We start from the raw sequence: 20,378 nt of genomic DNA, 5'->3' as shown, positions 1-20,378 counted from the left end.
GCATCCAGGTCCCGCTATTGGATATTGACCGAGGAGTCTCTCGGGTCATGTATACATAGTTCTCGAACCCGCAGGGTCTGCACACTTAAGGTTCGACGTTGTTTTATGCGTATTTGAGTTATATGGTTGGTTACCGAATGTTGTTCGGAGTCCCGGATGAGATCACGGACGTCATGAGGGTTTCCGGAATGGTCTGGAAACGAAGATTGATATATAGGATGACCTCATTTGGTTACCGGAAGGTTTTCGGAGTTACAGGGAATGTACCGGGAATGACGAATGGGTTCCGGGAGTTCACCGGGGGGGGGGGGGCAACCCACCCCGGGGAAGCCCATAGGCCTTGGGGGTGGCACACCAGCCCTTAGTGGGCTGGTGGGACAGCCCAAGAAGGCCCTATGCGCCATAGGAAGAAAATCAAAGAGAAAAGAAAAAAAAGGAGGAGGTGGGAAAGGGAAGAAGGACTCCACCCACCAAACCAAGTTGGACTCGGTTTGGGGGGTGGGGAGACCTTCCCCCCTTGGCTCAGTCGACCCCCCTTGGGGCTCCTTGAGCCCCAAGGCAAGGCTCCCCCTCTTCCCCCTATATATATATGGAGGTTTTAGGGCTCATTTGAGACGACTTTTCCACGGCAGCCCGACCACATACCTCCACGGTTTTTCCTCTAGATCGCGTTTCTGCGGAGCTCGGGCGAAGCCCTGCTGAGACAAGATCATCACCAACCTCCGGAGCGCCGTCAGGCTGCCGGAGAACTCTTCTACCTCTCCGTCTCTCTTGCTGGATCAAGAAGGCCGAGATCATCGTCGAGCTGTACGTGTGCTGAACGCGGAGGTGCCGTCCGTTCGGCACTAGATCGTGGGACTGATCGCGGGACGGTTCGCGGGGCGGATCGAGGGACGTGAGGACGTTCCACTACATCAACCGTGTTCACTAACGCTTCTGCTGTATGGTCTACAAGGGTACGTAGATCACACATCCCCTCTCGTAGATGGACATCACCATGATAGGTCTTCGTGCGCGTAGGAAATTTTTTGTTTCCCTTGCGACGTTCCCCAACAGTGGCATCATGAGCTAGGTTCATGCATAGATGTATTCTCGAGTAGAACACAAAAGTTTTTGTGGGCGATGATGTGCGTTTTGCTGCCCTCCTTAGTCTTTTCTTGATTCCGCGGTATTGTTGGATTGAAGCGGCTTGGACCGACATTACTCGTACGCTTACGAGAGACTGGTTTCATCGCTACGAGTAACCCCGTTGCTCAAAGATGACTGGCAAGTGTCAGTTTCTCCAACTTTAGTTGAATCGGATTTGACCGAGGAGGTCCTTGGATGAGGTTAAATAGCAACTCATATATCTCCGTTGTGGTGTTTGCGTAAGATGCGATCCTACTAGATACCCATGGTCACCACGTAAAACATGCAATAACAAAATTAGAGGACATCTAACTTGTTTTTGCAGGGTATGCTTGTGATGTATATGGCCAACGATGTGATGTGATATATTGGATGTATGAGATGATCATGTTGTAATAGATAATATCGACTTGCACGTCGATGGTACGGCAACCGGCAGGAGCCATATGGTTGTCTTTATACTAACGTTTGTGCTTGCAGATGCGTTTACTATTTTGCTAGGATGTAGCTTTAGTAGTAATAGCATGAGTAGCACGACAACCCCGATGGCGACACGTTGATGGAGATCATGGTGCGGCGCCGGTGACAAGAAGATCGTGCCGGTGCTTTGGTGATGGAGATCAAGGAGCACGTGATGATGGCCATATCATGTCACTTATGAATTGCATGTGATGTTAATCCTTTTATGCACCTTATTTTGCTTAGAACGACGGTAGCATTATGAGGTGATCTCTCACTAAAATTTCAAGACGAAATTGTCTTCTCCTCGACTTTGCACCGTTGCTACAGTTCGTCGTTTCGAGACACCACGTGATGATCGGGTGTGATAGACTCCACGTTCACATACAACGGGTGCAAAACAGTTGCGCACGCGGAACACTCGGGTTAAGCTTGACGAGCCTAGCATGTGCAGACATGGCCTCGGAACACATGAGACCGAAAGGTCGATCATGAATCATATAGATGATATGATTAGCATAGGGATGCTTACCACTGAAACTATGCTCAACTCACGTGATGATCGGACTTGAGCTTGTGTAAGTGGATCATGAACCACTCAAATGACTAGAGAGATGTACTTTTTGAGTGGGAGTTTAGCGAATAATTTGATTAAGTAATACTCTAATTATCTTGAACATAGTCTAAGTCCACTTTGAATATATTTGTGTTGTAGATCATGGCTCACGCAACAGTCACCCTGAATTTTAATACGTTCCTAGAGAAAGCTAAGTTGAAAGATGATGGAAGCAAATTTGTAGACTGGGCTCATAATCTTAAGCTAATCTTACAAGCTGGGAAGAAGGATTATGTCCATAATGCTGCGCTAGGAGATGAACCACCCGCTACGGCTGATCAGGATGTTAAGAACGCTTGGTTAGCACGTAAGGAGGACTACTCAGTAGTTCAATGTGCAGTCTTGTATGGCTTAGAACCGGGACGTCAACGTCGCTTTGAGCGTCATGGAGCATTTGAGATGTTCCAGGAGTTGATGTTTATCTTTCAGAAGAACACCCGGATCGAGAGGTATGAGACCTCCGATAAATTCTATGCTTGCAAGATGGAGGAGAACTCGTCTGTCAGTGAACATGTGCTCAAAATGTCTGGGTACTCAAACCGTCTAGCTGAGCTGGGGATTGAACTCCCGCAAGAGGCTATCACTGACAGAATCCTTCAATCACTGCCGCCAAGCTATAAAGGCTTTGTGTTGAACTACAACATGCAAGGGATGAACAAGTCTCCCGGCGAGTTGTTTGCGATGCTGAAAGTCGCAGAGTCTGAACTCCGTAAAGAGCATCAAGTGTTGATGGTGAATAAGACCACTAGTTTCAAGAGAAACGGCAAAGGCAAGAAGGGTAATTCAAAGAAGAGCGGCAAGCCTGTTGCCAATGCGACGAAGAAACCCAAAGCTGGACCTAAGCCTGAAACAGAGTGTTACTATTGGAAGGGTATGGGTCACTGGAAGCGCAATTGCCCCAAGTATCTGGCAGATAAGAAGGCGGCCAAAGAAAAATCAGGTATATTTGATATACATGTTATTGGTGTGTACTTAACCGGCTCTCGTAGTAGTGCCTGGGTATTCGATACCGGTTCTGTTGCTCATATTTGCAACTCGAAACAGGAACTGTGGAATAGACGAAGGCTGGCGAAAGATGAAGTGACGATGCGCGTAGGAAATGGTTCCAAGATTGATGCAATCTCCGCCGGCACAGTTTCACTTCAGTTACCATCAGGATTAGTTATGAACTTGAATCATTGTTATTTGGTGCCTGCGTTGAGCATGAACATTATATCTGGATCTTGTTTATTGCGAGACGGTTACTCTTTTAAGTGAGAGAATAATGGTTGTTCTATTTCTATGAGTAACATCTTTTATGGTCATGCACCCAATGTGAGAGGATTGTTCATATTGAATCTTGATAGCGGTACACGCATACATAACATTGAGACCAAAAGAGTTAGAGTTAACAATGATAGCGCCATATTTTTGTGGCACTGCCGCTTAGGTCATATTGGTGTAAAGCGCATGAAGAAACTCCATGCCGATGGACTTTTGGAGTCACTTGACTTTGATTCACTTGACACGTGCGAACCATGCCTCATGGGCAAGATGACTAAAACTCCGTTCTCCGGAACAATGGAGCGTACAAGTGACTTGTTGGAAATCATACATACCGATGTGTGTGTTCCGATGAGCGTAGAGGCACGCGGCGGATATCGTTATTTTCTCACCTTCACTGACGATTTGAGTAGATATGGTTATGTCTACTTAATGAAGCACAAGTCTGAAACATTTGAAAAGTTCAAGCAATTTTAGAGTGAAGTTGAAAATCATCGTAACAAGAAGATCAAGTTCCTACGGTCTGATCGTGGGGGTGAATATCTGAGTTTCGAGTTTGGTGCTCACTTAAGACAATGTGGAATTGTTTCACAGTTGACACCGCCTGGAACACCACGGCGTAATGGTGTGTCCGAACGTCGTAATCGTACTTTATTAGAGATGGTGCGATCTATGATGTCTCTTACCGATTTGCCGTTATCGTTTTGGGGTTATGCATTAGAAACAACTGCATTCACTTTAAATAGGGCACCATCAAAATCCGTTGAGACGACACCATACGAACTGTGGTATGGCAAAAGGCCAAAGTTGTTGTTTCTTAGAGTTTGGGGATGTGATGCTTATGTCAAAAAGCTTCAGCCTGAAAAGCTGGAACCCAAAGCGGAAAAGTGCGTCTTCATAGGTTACCCAAAAGAGACAGTTGGGTACACCTTCTATCTCAAATCCGAGGGCAAAGTGTTTCTTGCTAAAAACGGAGCTTTTCTCGAGAAGGAGTTTCCCTCGAGAGAATTGAGTGGGAGGAAGATAGAACTTGACGAGGTTGTCGAACCTCTCATCCCTCTGGATGTTGGCGCAGGGCAAGGGGAAACCTCTGTCGTTGCTACGCCGGTTGAGGAGGAAGTTAATGATAATGATCATGAAACTCTGGTTCAAGTTTCTGTCGAACCACGCAGGTCGACGAGGCCACGTGCTGCTCCAGAGTGGTACTGTAATCCCGTCTTATCAATCATGTTGTTGGACAACAATGAACCTGCAAATTATGAAGAAGCAATGGTGGGCCCATATTCCAACAAATGGCTAGAAGCCATGAAGTCCGAGATAGGATCCATGTATGAGAACAAAGTGTCGACTTTGGAAGTACTACCTGAGGACCGCAAGGCTATTCAGAACAAATGGATCTTTAAGAGGAAGACGGACGCTGACGGCAATGTGACCGTTTATAAAGCACGACTTGTGGCAAAGGGTTTTTCACAAGTTCAAGGAGTTAACTACGATGAGACATTCTCACCCGTAGCGATGCTTAAGTCCGTCAGAATCATGTTAGCAATAGCTGCATTTTTCGATTATGAAATCTGGCAGATGGATGTCAAAACGGTGTTCCTTAACGGTTTCCTTAAGGAAGAATTGTATATGATGCAACCCGAAGTTTTTGTCGATCCTAAGAATGCTAACAAGGTGTGCAAGCTCCAGCGATCCATTTATGGACTGGTGCAAGCATCTCGGAGTTGGAACAAACGCTTTGATGAGGTGATCAAAGCATTTGGGTTTATACAAGTGGTTGGAGAATCTTGTATTTACAAGAAAGTGAGTGGGAGCTCTGTGGCGTTTCTAATATTATATGTGGATGACATATTGCTGATTGGAAACAACGTAGAGTTTTCGGAGAGCATAAAGGATTACTTGAATAAAAGTTTCTCTATGAAGGACCTAGGAGAAGCTGCTTACATTCTAGGCATTAAGATCTACAGGGATAGATCAAAAAGCCTGATAGGACTTTCACAAAGCACATACCTTGATAAAGTTTTGAAGAGGTTCAAAATGGAACGGTCCAAGAAAGGGTTCTTGCCAGTTTTACAAGGTACGAGATTGAGTAAGACTCAGTGCCCAGCAACTGATGAGGATAGAGAGCATATGCGCACCGTCCCCTATCCTTCAGCCATAGGTTCTATCATGTATGCAATGTTGTGCACTAGACCGGACGTTAGCCTGGCCATAAGTATGGCAGGTAGGTTCCAGAGTAATCCAGGAGTGGATCACTGGACGGCGGTCAAGAATATCCTGAAGAACCTGAAAAGGACTAAGGAGATGTTTCTCGTGTATGGAGGTGATGAAGAGCTCGCCGTAAAAGGTTACGTCGATGCAAGTTTTGACACAGATCCGGACGACTCTAAGTCGCAAACCGGATACGTATATATTCTTAATGGGGGTGCGGTAAGCTGGTGCAGTTCCAAGCAAAGCGTCGTAGCAGATTCTACATGTGAAGCGGAGTACATGGCTGCCTCGGAGGCGGCTAAGGAGGGTGCCTGGATGAAGCAATTCATGACGGATCTTGGAGTGGTGCCAAGCGCACTGAATCCAATAACCTTGTTCTGTGACAACACGGGTGCCATTGCCTTAGCAAAGGAACCACGGTTTCACAAGAAGTCCAGACACATCAAACGACGCTTCAACCTCATCCGCGACTACGTCGAAGGGGAGGACGTAAATATATGCAAAGTGCACACGGATCTGAATGTAGCAGACCCGCTGAGTAAACCTCTTCCACGGGCAAAGCATGATCAACACCAGAACTGTATGGGTGTTAGATTTATTACAATGTAATTCGCATGATGATGTGAGGGCTAGATTATTGACTCTAGTGCAAGTGGGAGACTGTTGGAATTATGCCCTAGAGGCAATAATAAATATAGTTATTATTATAATTCCTGTATCAAGATAATCGTTTATTATCCATGCTATAATTGTATTGAATGAAGACTCATTTACATGTGTGGATACATAGACAAAACACTGTCCCTAGCAAGCCTCTAGTTGGCTAGCCAGTTGATCAAAGATAGTCAGTGTCTTCTGATTATGAACAAGGTGTTGTTGCTTGATAACTGGATCACGTCATTAGGAGAATCACGTGATGGACTAGACCCAAACTAATAGACGTAGCATGTTGATCGTGTCATTTTGTTGCTACTGTTTTCTGCGTGTCAAGTATTTGTTCCTATGACCATGAGATCATATAACTCACTAACACCGGAGGAACACTTTGTGTGTATCAAACGTCGCAACGTAACTGGGTGACTATAAAGATGCTCTACAGGTATCTCCGAAGGTGTTCGTTGAGTTAGTATGGATCAAGACTGGGATTTGTCACTCCGTGTGACGGAGAGGTATCTCGGGGCCCACTCGGTAATACAACATCACACACAAGCCTTGCAAGCAATGTGACTTAGTGTAAGTTGCGGGATCTTGTATTAAGGAACGAGTAAAGAGACTTGCCGGTAAACGAGATTGAAATAGGTATGCGGATACTGACGATCAAATCTCGGGCAAGTAACATACCGAAGGACAAAGGGAATGACATACGGGATTATATGAATCCTTGGCACTGAGGTTCAAACGATAAGATCTTCGTAGAATATGTAGGATCCAATATGGGCATCCAGGTCCCGCTATTGGATATTGACCGAGGAGTCTCTCAGGTCATGTCTACATAGTTCTCGAACCCGCAGGGTCTGCACACTTAAGGTTCGACGTTGTTTTATGCGTATTTGAGTTATATGGTTGGTTACCGAATGTTGTTTGGAGTCCCGGATGAGATCACGGACATCACGAGGGTTTCCGTAATGGTCCAGAAACGAAGATTGATATATAGGATGACCTCATTTGGTTACCGGAAGGTTTTCGGAGTTACCGGGAATGACGAATGGGTTCCGGGAGTTCACAGGGGGGGGGGGGGCAACCCACCCCGGGCAAGCTCATAGGCCTTGGGGGTGGCACACCAGCCCTTAGTGGGCTGGTGGGACAGCTCAAGAAGGCCCTATGCACCATAGGAAGAAAATCAAAGAGAAAAAAAAGGAGGAGGTGGGAAAGGGAAGAAGGACTCCACCCACCAAACCAAGTTGGACTCGGTTTGGGGGGGGAGACCTTCCCCCCTTGGCTCGGCCGACCCCCTTGGGGCTCTTTGAGCCCCAAGGCAAGGCTCCCCCTCTTCCCCCTATATATATACGGAGGTTTTAGGGCTGATTTGAGACGACTTTTCCACGGCAGCCCGACCACATACCTCCATGGTTTTTCCTCTAGATCGCGTTTCTGCGGAGCTCGGGCGGATCCCTGCTGAGACAAGATCATCACCAACCTCCGGAGCACCGTCAGGCTGCCGGAGAACTCTTCTACCTCTCCGTCTCTCTTGCTGGATCAAGAAGGTCGAGATCATCGTCGAGCTGTACATGTGCTGAACGCAGAGGTGCCGTCCGTTCGGCACTAGATCGTGGGACTGATCGCGGGACGGTTCGCGGGGCGGATCGAGGGACGTGAGGACGTTCCACTACATCAACCGCGTTCCCTAACGCTTCTGCTGTACGGTCTACAAGGGTACGTAGATCACACATCCCCTCTCGTAGATGGACATCACCATGATAGGTCTTCGTGCGCGTAGGAAATTTTTTGTTTCCCTTGCGACGTTCCCCAACAAACGGATCCTCCTTATCCTCCTCATCCTGTTCATGGTCCTTCTCACTCGGTTGCCCTTCGCTGAACCCCTGGATCAGGAGGCGACACTGTCGAGTGGTATGCTTCGCATATATGGGGTTGCCCTCTTCATCCATCTTCGTATGAACCGGACATGGCTGGTCCAGGATGGGGTTATTGAACTGAGCTTTCCCTTTGCCCTTGAACTTGGCATTGGTTATGGCTGCAGCTTCTGCTTGCGGAGTAGTCGGAGCTTTCTGCTTCTGCTTCCGAGTGTTGCCTCCATCTCCATCAGCGACTGTTTTGTGCTTGCCGCTTCGGATGCGGTCTTCTTCTTCGCCATTAGCATAGCACGTCGCTATTTCCATCATCTTGCTCATGGAGATGTCGCCTGTTCGGCCGAATTTCAGATACAGATCTCTGTACCGCACGCCTGCCTTGAAGGCGCAGACTGCTTGATGCTCGGTGACGTTCTCCACCGTGTGGTAGAGAGTCGTCCAACGCTGGATGAAGTCGCGCAGGGGCTCATTCTGCTTCTGGACGCAGTGCTGGAGCTCCACGAGGCCTGCAGGGCGCTTGCACGTCCCTTCGAAGGTCTTGATGAACACTCGGGCCAGATCTGCCCAACTGTAGATGCTTGAGGGGGCCAACTCGTTCAGCCACGCTCGAGCCGAGCCATCGAGCATCAGAGGGAGGTGCTTCATGGCGACATGGTCGTCCCCTCCTCCGATCTAGACTACCACTCGGTAGTCATCCAACCACGTTTCTGGCTTGGACTCTCGTGTAAACTTGCTGATTCCCGTCGCCAATCTGAAGTTTGGCGGGATGTCAGCCGAACGGATGGCTCGACTGAAACACTCGGGACCAGACACGATGGTCCTGCTTCCGCTCGGACGGTCCATATCATAACCCTCGCGGTGGGCTCGGCCCCTGTCGACCCTTCGCTGAGCGATACGCCCTCTTGCGTCAGGCCTTGGGTCGTAAGTGTCACCGACTGAACGCCGATCATCATGATGTCGGGGCCCGTAGGGCCCACCCCTCGGAGGGGTGCGAGAACGGCGATGATCTTCATGATTTATGGAACGGCTGCCTCTTCTGTGCGCTGATGGGAACCAGGGCTGTGAACCGATCGATGCGTATTCGCATGAACGGAACTATTATGGATCCTGTTATGCGACTGGGAGACTGCCGAATTCTGCTGCTGCGCTGTGTGCAACAGGGCTCGAATCTGCTCGATTCCCCTACCAGCCTCTGAATCAGTCGGCTGAAGGGAATCGGCTATCTTGGCAGCTGCAGCCAAGTTGAGGAGGGGTGTGCGGAACAACTCCACGTTGCTCCGCCGAGTGTGTCGACTAGCAGAACGGCGAGGCGGACGATGCGCGCCGGACGTTTCGCCGATCTCGTGCTCGTACCTGCCAGCTTGACGGGGATCTTCATGGGAGTTGGCCATGTGTACTTCTGCTGCAGGCCCGCGACCCGCGCATTCGGAAGGAAATTCAGTCGGAACCGAGCCCGAGTGCTGGGACTGCGGGGCAACCACAACAGACTCTAGAACTGTCAGTTGTGAAGTCGCGTTCTGGCGCGCCTGGGCGTGTTGCACCCAACGCTGGAGCCGCGGACGCCGAGACCGCTTGCTGCGGCGCGTGACGGCGGTGCAGGTCGACACCGGAGCCGACTGTTGGAGAAGAAGAATGCCGCGGGCGCCGGCACGGAAGTGCGTAGCCCCACGACGGGGAAGCGCCTCGACGTCGAGAGGAGCATCCCGAAGCCATGCCGAATCGTCGATGATGAAGGAGAGAGCGCCGAAGAAGATCTGGTGACCTATGCTCGAACCTCCACCAGACGACATGACGAAAGGAAGTAGTCGCAAACTCGCCGAAAGTCGCTTAGACGCCTGCCCCACGGTGGACGCCAACTGTCGTGGGTATAAGCCTGACAGTAGATGTGTAGGGTACGAAATGGATGGGCAGAGCCTTAGCTACGGCGAGGTTGTATGAGTTCAGGCCCCTCTGCGGTGGAGGTAATAGCCCTACGTCTCAGTGCTCAGGGAGCTTGTTGTCGAGTGGAAATATGGAATACAGTGAGTTGCTAACCCCTCTACCAGCGGGGGGAGGGTGGCTTATATAGAGTGCGCTGCCCTCCACAACGGTTCCGGTACAGGGGTGGAGTAGTGGTGATTGAATGCGTACGTTACAGGTAACGTATGCCCTAAATGCTAATAAATGCACCTGGAAACGTACGACCGTTTCCCTCCAGGGGGGTTACGATGTACCGAGTGGTATCCAGTCGGTTAGCTTGATATCCTCCGAATGCTAGTCTCCGACTGGATGATCGAGGACCTGTTACCGACTGGATGATGGGGACTCCTTAATTCAGTCGGAGCTGACTAAGGGCCTTGTCCTTTGCGAGGGGTAGTCCTTGGGTAGGACCTACAGGGCAGGCCTATGACCCTACCCTAGGACTATTACCCCATGAGGGCAATTGCGCTTCCAGTGACCCATACCCTTGCAATAGTAACACTCTATTTCAGGCTTAGGTCCAGCTTTGGGTTTCTTCGTCGGATTGGCAACAGGTTTGCCGCTAATCTTTGAATTACCCTTCTTGCCTTTGCCGTTTCTCTTGAAACTAGTGGTCTTATTCACCATCAACACTTGATGCTCTTTACGGAGTTCAGACTCTGCACTTTCAGCATCGCAAACAACTCGTCGGGTGACTTGTTCATCCCTTGCATGTTGTAGTTCAACACAAAGCCTTTATAGCTTCGCGGCAGTGATTGAAGGATTCTGTCAGTGATAGCCTCTTGCGGGAGTTCAATTCCCAGCTCAGCCAGATGGTTTGAGTACCCAGACATTTTGAGCACATGTTCACTGACAGACGAGTTCTCCTCCATCTTGCAAGCATAGAATTTATCGGAGGTCTCATACCTCTCGATCCGGGCGTTCTTCTGAAAGATGAAATTCAACTCCTGGAACATCTCAAATGCTCCATGACGCTCAAAGCGACGTTGAAGTCTCGGTTCTAAGCCATACAAGACTGCACATTGAACTACTGACTAGTCCTCCTTACGTGTTAACCAAGCGTTCTTAACATCCTGGTCAGCCGTAGCGGGTGGTTCATCTCCTAGCATAGTATTAAGGACATAATCCTTCTTCCCAGCTTGTAAGATTATCTTAAGATTACGAGCCCGGTCTACAAAGTTGCTTCCATCATCTTTCAACTTAGCTTTCTCTAGGAACGTATTAAAATTCAGGGTGACTGTCGCGTGAGCCATGATCTACAACACAAATATATTCAAAGTGGACTTAGACTATGTTCAAGATAATTAGAGTTTAACTTAATCAAATTACTTGCTAAACTCCCACTCAAAAAGTACATCTCTCTAGTCATTTGAGTGGTTCATGATCCACTTACACTAGCTCAAGTCCGATCATCACGTGAGTTGAGTATAGTTTCAGTTGTAAGCATCCCTATGCTAATCATATCATCTATATGATTCATGATCGACCTTTCGGTCTTATGTGTTCCGAGGCGATGTCTGCACATGCTAGGCTCATCAAGCTTAACCCGAGTGTTCCGCGTGCGCAACTGTTTTGCACCCGTTGTATGTGAACGTTGAGTCTATCACACCCGATCATCACGTGGTGTCTCGAAACGACGAACTGTAGCAACGGTGCACAGTCGGGGAGAACACAATTTCGTCTTGAAATTTTAGTGAGAGATCACCTCATAATGCTACCGTCGTTCTAAGCAAAATAAGGTGCATAAAAGGATTAACATCACATGCAATTCATAAGTGACATGATATGGCCATCATCACGTGCTCCTTGATCTCCATCACCAAAGCACCGACACGATCTTCTTGTCACCGGCGCCACACCATGATCTCCATCAACGTGTCGCCATCGGGGTTGTCGTGCTATTCATGCTATTACTACTAAAGCTACATCCTAGCAAAATAGTAAACGCATCTGCAAGCACAAACGTTAGTATAAAGACAACCCTATGGCTCGTGCCAGTTGCCGTACCATCGACGTGCAAGTCGATATTATGTATTACAACATGATCATCTCATACATCCAATATATCACATCACATCGTTGGCCATATCATATCACAAGCATACCCTGCAAAAACAAGTTAGACGTCCTCTAATTTTGTTGTTGCATGTTTTACGTGGTGACCATGGGTATCTAGTAGGATCGCATCTTACTTACGCAAACACCACAACGGAGATATATGAGTTTCTATTTAACCTCATCCAAGGACCTCCTAGGTCAAATCCGATTCAACTAAAGTTAGAGAAACTGACACTTGCCAGTCATCTTTGAGGAACGGGGTTACTCGTAGCGATGAAACCAGTCTCTCGTAAGCGTACGAGTAATGTCGGTCCAAGCCGCTTCAATCCAACAATACCGCGGAATCAAGAAAAGACTAAGGAGGACAGCAAAACGCACATCACCGCCCACAAAAACTTTTGTGTTCTACTCGAGAAGACATCTACGCATGAACCTAGCTCATGATGCCACTATTGGTGAACGTCGCATGGGAAACAAAAATTTTCCTACGCGCACGAACACCTATCATGGTGATGTCCACCTACGTGAGGGGATATTCGATCTACGTACCCTTGTAGACCGCACAACAGAAGCGTTAAGAAACGCGGTTGATGTAGTGGAACGTCTTCATGTCCCTCGATCCGCCCCGCGAACCGTCCCGCGATCAGTCCCACGATCTAGTGCCGAACGGACGGCACCTCCGCGTTCAGCACACGTACAGCTCGACGACGATCTCGGCCTTCTTGATCCAGCAAGAGAGACGGAGAGGTAGATGAGTTCTCCGGTAGTGTGACGGCGCTTCGGAGGTTGGTGATGATCTTATCTCAGTAGGGCTCCGCCCGAGCTCCACAGAAACGCGATCTAGAGGTAAAACCGTGGAGATATATGGTCGGGCTGCCGTGGCAAAGTTGTCTCAAATCAGCCCTAAAACCTCCGTATATATAGGGGGAAGAGGGGGAGCCTTGCCTTGGGGTCCAAGGACCCCCAAGGGGTTCGGCCGAGCCAAGGGGGGCAACCCTCCCCTTCCAAACCGAGTCCAACTAGGTTTGGAAGGAGGAGTCCTTCCCCCTTTTCCCACCTCCTCTTTTTTTTTCTCTTTGATTTTCTTCCTATGGCGCATAGGACCTTCTTGGGCTGTCCCACCAGCCCACTAAGGGCTGGTGCGCCACCCCCAAGGCCTATGGGCTTCCCCGGGGTGGGTTGCCCCCCCTGGTGAACACCCGGAACCCATTCGTCATTCCCGGTACATTCCCGGTAACTCCGAAAACCTTCCGGTAATTGAATGAGGTCATCCTATATATCAATATTCGTTTCCGAACCATTCCAGAAACCCTCGTGACGTCCGTGATCTCATCCGGGACTCCGAACAACATTCGGTAACCAACCATATAACTCAAATACGCATAAAACAACGTCGAACCTTAAGTGTGCAGACCCTGCGGGTTCGAGAACTATGTAGACATGACCTGAGAGACTCCTCGGTCAATATCCAATAGCGGGACCTGGATGCCCATATTGGATCCTACATATTCTACGAAGATCTTATCCTTTGAACCTCAGTGCCAAGGATTCATATAATCCCGTATTTCATTCCCTTTGTCCTTCGGTATGTTACTTGCCCGAGATTCGATCGTAAGTATCCACATACCTATTTCAATCTCGTTTACCGGCAAGTCTCTTTACTCGTTCCGTAATACAAGATCCCGCAACTTACACTAAGTCACATTGCTTGCAAGGCTTGTGTGTGATGTTGTATTACCGAGTGGGCCCCGAGATACCTCTCCGTCACACGGAGTGACAAATCCCTGTCTCGATCCATACTAACTCAACGAACACCTTCGGAGATACCTGTAGAGCATCTTTATAGTCACCCAGTTACGTTGCGACGTTTGGTACACACAAAGCATTCCTCCGGTGTCAGTGAGTTATATGATCTCATGGTCATAGGAACAAATACTTGACACGCAGAAAACAGTAGCAACAAAATGACACGATCAATATGCTACGTCTATTAGTTTGGGTCTAGTACATCACGTGATTCTCCTAATGACGTGATCCAGTTATCAAGCAACAACACCTTGTTCATAATCAGAAGACCCTGACTATCTTTGATCAACTGGCTAACCAACTAGAGGCTTGCTAGGGATAGTGTTTTGTCTATGTATTCACACATGTATATAAGTCTTCATTCAATACAATTATAGCATGGATAATAAACGATTATCTTGATACAAGAATCATAATAATAACTATATTTATTATTGCCTCTAGGGCATAATTCCAACACTCTCTCCTTCATCGTCGACGATTCGGCATGGCTCCGGGATGCCCCTCTCGACGTCGAGGCACTCCCCAGCCGCGGGGCTACGCACTTCCGTGCAGGCGCCCGCGGTATTCTTCTTCTCCAGCAATCGGCTCCGGTGTCGACCTGTGCTGTCATCGCGCGCCACAACAAACTGTCCCGCCGTCTACGGCTCCAGCGTTGGGTGCAACACGACGAGGCGCGCCAGAACGCGTCCTCACAAGTGGCGGTCCTAGAGTCGGTTGTGGTTGCCCCGCCGTCCCAGCGCTCGGACTCGGTTCCGACTGAGTTTCCTTCCGAGTACTTGGGTCGCGGGCCTGCAGCAGAAGTACACATGGCCAACTCCCATGAAAGTCCCCGCCAATCTGGTCGGAACGAGCACGAGGTCGGCGAAACATCCGGCGCTCGTCGCCAGCACCGCCGTTCTGCTAGTCGGCACACTCGGCGGAGCAACGTGGAGGTGTTCCGCACACCCATCCTCAACCTGGCTGCCGCCGCCAGGATAGCCGATTCCCTTCAGCCGACTGATTCAGAGGCTGGCAGGGGGATCGAGCAAATCCGCGCCCTGCTGCACACGGTGCAGCAGCAAAATTTCGTGGTCTCCCAGTCACATAACAGGATCCACAATAGTTCTGTTCATCCAAACACGCATCGGTCAGTTCACAGCCGTGGTTCTCATCAGCGACACAGGGGAGGCAGCCGCTCCATAAATCCTGAAGATCGTCGTCGTTCACGCACCCCTCCGCGGGGTGGGCCCTACGGGCCCCGACATCATGATGATCGGCGTTCAGTCGGTGACACTTACGATCCAAGGCCCGACGCAAGAGGGCATATCACTCAGAGGAGGGTCGACAGGGGCCGGGCCCACCGCGATGGTCGCGAGATGGACCATCCGAGTGGAAGCAGGGCCATCGTCTCTGGTCCCGAGTGTTTCAGCCGAGCCATCCGTTCGGCTGACATCCCTCCCAACTTCCGGTTGGCAACGGGGATCAGCAAGTTTACAGGAGAATCCAAGCCAGAAACGTGGCTGGACGACTACCGAGTGGCAGTCCAGATCGGAGGAGGGGACGACCACGTCGCCATGAAGCACCTCCCTCTGATGCTCGACGGCTCGGCACGAGCGTGGCTGAACCAGTTGGCTCCTTCAAGCATCTACAGCTGGGCAGATCTGGCCGAGTCTTCATCAGGACCTTCGAAGGGACGTGCAAACGCCCTGCTGGCCTCGTGGAGCTCCAACACTGTGTCCAGAAGCAGAATGAACCCCTGCGCGATTTCATTCAGCGTTGGACGACCCTCTACCACACGGTGGAGAACGTCACAGAGCATCAAGCAGTCTGCGCCTTCAAGGCAGGCGTGCGGTACAGGGATTTGTACCTGAAGTTCGGTCGAACAGACGACATCTCCATGAGCAAGATGATGGAGATAGCAGCATGCTATGCAAATGGCGAAGAAGAGGACCGCATCCATAGCGGCAAGCACAAAGCAGTTGCCGATGGGGATGGGAATAACACTCGGAAGCAGAAGCAGAAAACTCCATCCACTCCGCAGGCAGAAGCCGCAGCTGTTACCAATGCCAAGTTCAAAGGCAAGGGGAAGGCTCAATTCACCCCCAAGAAGAAGCAGTTCAATAACCCCATCCTGGACCAGCCATGTCCGATTCACACGAAGATGGATGAAGAGGGCAACGCCATATATCCGAAGCATACCACTCGGCAATGTCGCCTCCTGATCCAGGGGTTCGGCGAAGGGCAACCGAGTGAAAAGGGCAATGAACAGGATGAGGAGGACAAGGAGGATCCGTTCCCCCAAGTCCATGCAACCCTGATGATTTTTGCTGACATTGAGAGCAAGAGTCGACTGAAGCTGGTGAACAGGGAGGTGAACATGGCCACGCCGACCAACCCCACGTTCCTCAAATGGTCTCAGACTGCAATCACCTTTGACCAGTTGGATCATCCAGCACACGTACCCACCCCAGGGAGGCAGGCTCTGGTCGTCGACCAGGTGGTGGAAGGAGTCTGACTGCGCAAAGTCCTCATGGACGGCGGCAGTGGCTTGAACATCATGTACGCCGACACTCTCAAGGGGATGGGAATTCCGATGTCCAAACTCAGCGAGAGCAGCATGCAGTTCCATGGAGTCGTCCATGGACGAAAGGCCAAGTCACTCGGCCAGATCGCGTTGGACGTCGTTTTTGGCTCCGACAAAAACTTCCGCAAGGAAAAGCTGATGTTCGAGGTGGTGGACTTCCATAGCGCTTACCATGCAATTCTGGGTCGCTCGGCGTATGTGCGTTTCATGGCCCGTCCATGTTACGTGTACCTGAAGCTGAAGATGCCAGGCCCGAAAGGTGTGATCACTATCACAGGCAATCGACAGCGGGCCGAGGAGTGTCTGCAGCAGGGATCAAGAATCGCCGATCAGCAGATGGCCGTCCTCGAGCTTGACGAGTACAAGAAAACAGTCGACCCCGCTGACTTGATGCGTGCGAAGAAGCCAGCTTCGGAGTCCGCATTCCAGTCGGCGGGAGAGACGAAGAAGGTCAGCATCCACCCGACGGACGACACTGCTGCCCCGACGAACATCTCCACCACCCTCGATCCTAAATAGGAAGCCGAGCTCATCCAATTCCTCCGTGAGAACGGGGACATCTTCGCATGGAAGCCCTCTGACATGCCAGGTGTACCCAGGGAGTTCGCTGAGCATCGACTGCACATGGATCCCGCCGCTCGGCCTGTCCGAGAACGCCTGCGCCGGTCCCCCGCGCACAAGAGGATGGCAATCGGGGAAGAGGTGGCCAAGCTTTTGGCAGCCAACTTCATTCGCGAGGTTCACCACTCCGAGTGGCTCGCCAATGTTGTCATGGTACCCAAGAAGGACAAGTCGCTCCGAATGTGCATCGACTTCAAGCATCTCAATAAGGTCTGCCCGAAAGACCATTTTCCGCTCCCCCGCATCGATCAAATTGTCGATTCGACTGCGGGTTGCGAGCGTTTGTCATTTCTTGATGCCTACTCGGGCTATCATCAGATCCATCTGTATGGCTCCGATGAATTAAAAATAGCCTTCATCACCCCATTCGGGTGGTTCTGCTACATCACTATGTCATTTGGTTTGAAGAATGCAGGAGCAACCTTTATGCGCATGATCCAAAAATGCCTCCTCGACCAGATCGGTCAGAATGTGGAGGCGTATATGGATGATATCGTAGTCAAGTCACGCAAAGGTTCCGGCCTGCTGACTGACTTGGCAGAAACATTCACCAACCTTCATAGGTACGATATCAAGCTCAACCTAGCCAAGTGTTCATTCGGTGTTCCCAGCGGAAAGTTTCTCGGTTTCTTCGTTTCCGAACGAGGAATCGATGTCAACCCCGAAAAGATCGGGACCATCGTCCGAATGGAACGACCGGTCAGAATACACGATGTTCAAAGGCTCACAGGTTGCCTAGCGGCTTTGAGCAGGTTTATCAGTCGACTCGGGGAGAAGGCGCTTCCTCTGTACCGACTCATGAAGAAATCAGATACTTTCGAGTGGACAGACGAAGCCCAAGTCGCATTCGACGACCTCAAAGTCCTACTTTCCACCCAGCCGGTTCTTACTGCTCCGCTCAGTAAAGAGCCCCTTCTTCTGTACATCGCGGCTACAAATCAAGTCGTCAGTACTGTTCTCACAGTCGAACGAGAAGAAGAAGGCAAAGCATACAAAGTTCAGTTGCCAATGTATTATGTCTCCGAAGTCCTGACTCCTTCCAAGCAGAGGTATCCCCACTATCAAAAACTTATCTACGGGATTTACATGACTGCCAAGAAGGTAGCTCATTATTTCCAAGACCACTCGGTGTCTGTCGTTTCTGATGCTCCGTTGTCGGAAATCCTCCACAATCGGGACGCATCGAGCCGAGTGGCGAAATGGGCAATGGAGATGTTGTACTGCGACATCAAGTTCGAGGCCAAGAAAGCTATAAAGTCTCAAGCTCTGGCTGACTTCATAGCAGAATGGGTAGTACAACAGCAACCGACCCACATCTACTCGGCTCATTGGACAATGTTCTTCGATGGGTCCAAGATGTTGAATGGCTCCGGTGCTGGCGTTGTGATCATATGCCAAAGGGCGACAAACTCAAGTATGTGCTGCAGATACACTTCGATTCCTCCAATATCGAGGCAGAGTATGAAGCTCTCCTTTATGGACTGCGCATGGCCATCTCACTCTGCGTCCATCGCCTGATGGTCTATGGCGATTCAGATTTGGTGGTCAATCAAGTGATGAAGGAGTGGGACGTCAGGAACCCCACCATGACCATGTACTGCAATGCAGTGAGGAAGCTCGAGAAAAAGTTTGAAGGTCTGGAACTCCACCACGTTCCGCGACTGAAAAACCGAGCAGCTGATGAGTTGGCAAAACTCGGATCCACTCGGAGACCAGTCCCGAGTGACCTCTGCCTCGAGCACCTCCACCTTCCCTCAGTTAAAGAAGATCCTTTCACAGAGGAACCAGTACAACCAAAGAGCTCGACAGATCCGATTGAAGTCGACGTACCTGCTGTGGTTGATTTGATCATGGAGATTCTTGCTATCATCCCCGACTGGACTGTGTCGATCATTGCATACATCCTGAGGCAAGAATTACCAGAAGACGAAGTCCAAGCCAGGCAGATCGTCCGCAGGTCAAAGTCGTTCACTGTCATCGATGGCCAGTTGTACAAGGAAAGCGTTTCAGGCATCCTTCAACGATGCATCTCCCCTGAGGAGGGACAGTTAATCCTGGAAGAAATTCACTCGGGAACCTGCGGTCATCACGCCTCTTCAAGAGCAATCCTCGCCAAAGCATTCAGAGCTGGCTTCTTCTGGCTGCAGGCGAATGAAATGGCGAAAGATATGGTCGACCAATGTGAAGGATGTCAGTTCTACTCTAACAAATCCCACAAACCAACATCTGCGTTGAAGACAATCCCTCTTGTTTGGCCGTTTGCGGTATGGGGATTAGATACAGTCGGTCCATTCAGAACAGGCCAAGGGGGATTCACACATCTGTTGGTGGCAGTCGACAAGTTCACAAAGTGGATCGAAGCCAAGCCCATCAAGAAGCTCGACGCCCTAACGGCCATCAAGTTTGTCAGTGACATCATCTCCAGATTCGGGGTACCTCACAGCATAATCACTGACATCGGAACAAACTTTGACTCAGACAGATTCGAAAGTTTCTGTACAGGCCAAGGTATCCGAGTGGATTTTGCATCTGTGGCACATCCCCAAACAAACGGGCAAGCAGAGCGGGCGAATGGACTTATTCTGCAAGGTTTGAAGCCTCGACTCCTGCGAGAGGTGGGACATGCTGCTGGCGCATGGGTCACCGAGCTACCTTCGGTGCTTTGGGGTCTCCGCACAACCCCAAATAGATCTACAGGGCGATCCCCGTTCTTCCTCGTTTACGGAGCAGAGGCAGTCCTTCCGAGTGACTTGCTTCACAACGGTCCACGAGTTGAACTCTTCTCCGAAGCTGAAGCAGAACAAGCAAGGCAAGACGGAGTGGATCTTCTAGAGGAGGAGCGCGAGATGGCACTGACTCGCTCAACCATTTATCAACAAGATCTACGGCGCTTTCACGTGCGACACGTCAGGAGTCGTACATTCCAAGCAGGCGAGTGGTGCTCCGAGTGGATCAGCAGAGACCGCATAAGTTGGCTCCCGCCTGGGAAGGACCCTTCATCATCTCCAAGGTGCTGAACAACGGAGCATACCGACTCTACAACATCAACAGGGAAACAGATGAGCCGCAATCATGGAAGGGAGATCTCCTGAAGCGTTTCTACACGTGACCATCGACTGAGGCAATGTAAAGAACAAGTATCAGTGAAATAATACAAAGCAGA

Source organism: Hordeum vulgare, chromosome 6H (genome assembly GCF_904849725.1).
Source record: "Hordeum vulgare subsp. vulgare chromosome 6H, MorexV3_pseudomolecules_assembly, whole genome shotgun sequence".
In the NCBI taxonomy this organism is placed as follows: Eukaryota; Viridiplantae; Streptophyta; class Magnoliopsida; order Poales; family Poaceae; genus Hordeum; species Hordeum vulgare.
The sequence above is the reverse complement of the archived record's forward strand: the minus strand, read 5'-3'. Positions refer to the sequence as shown.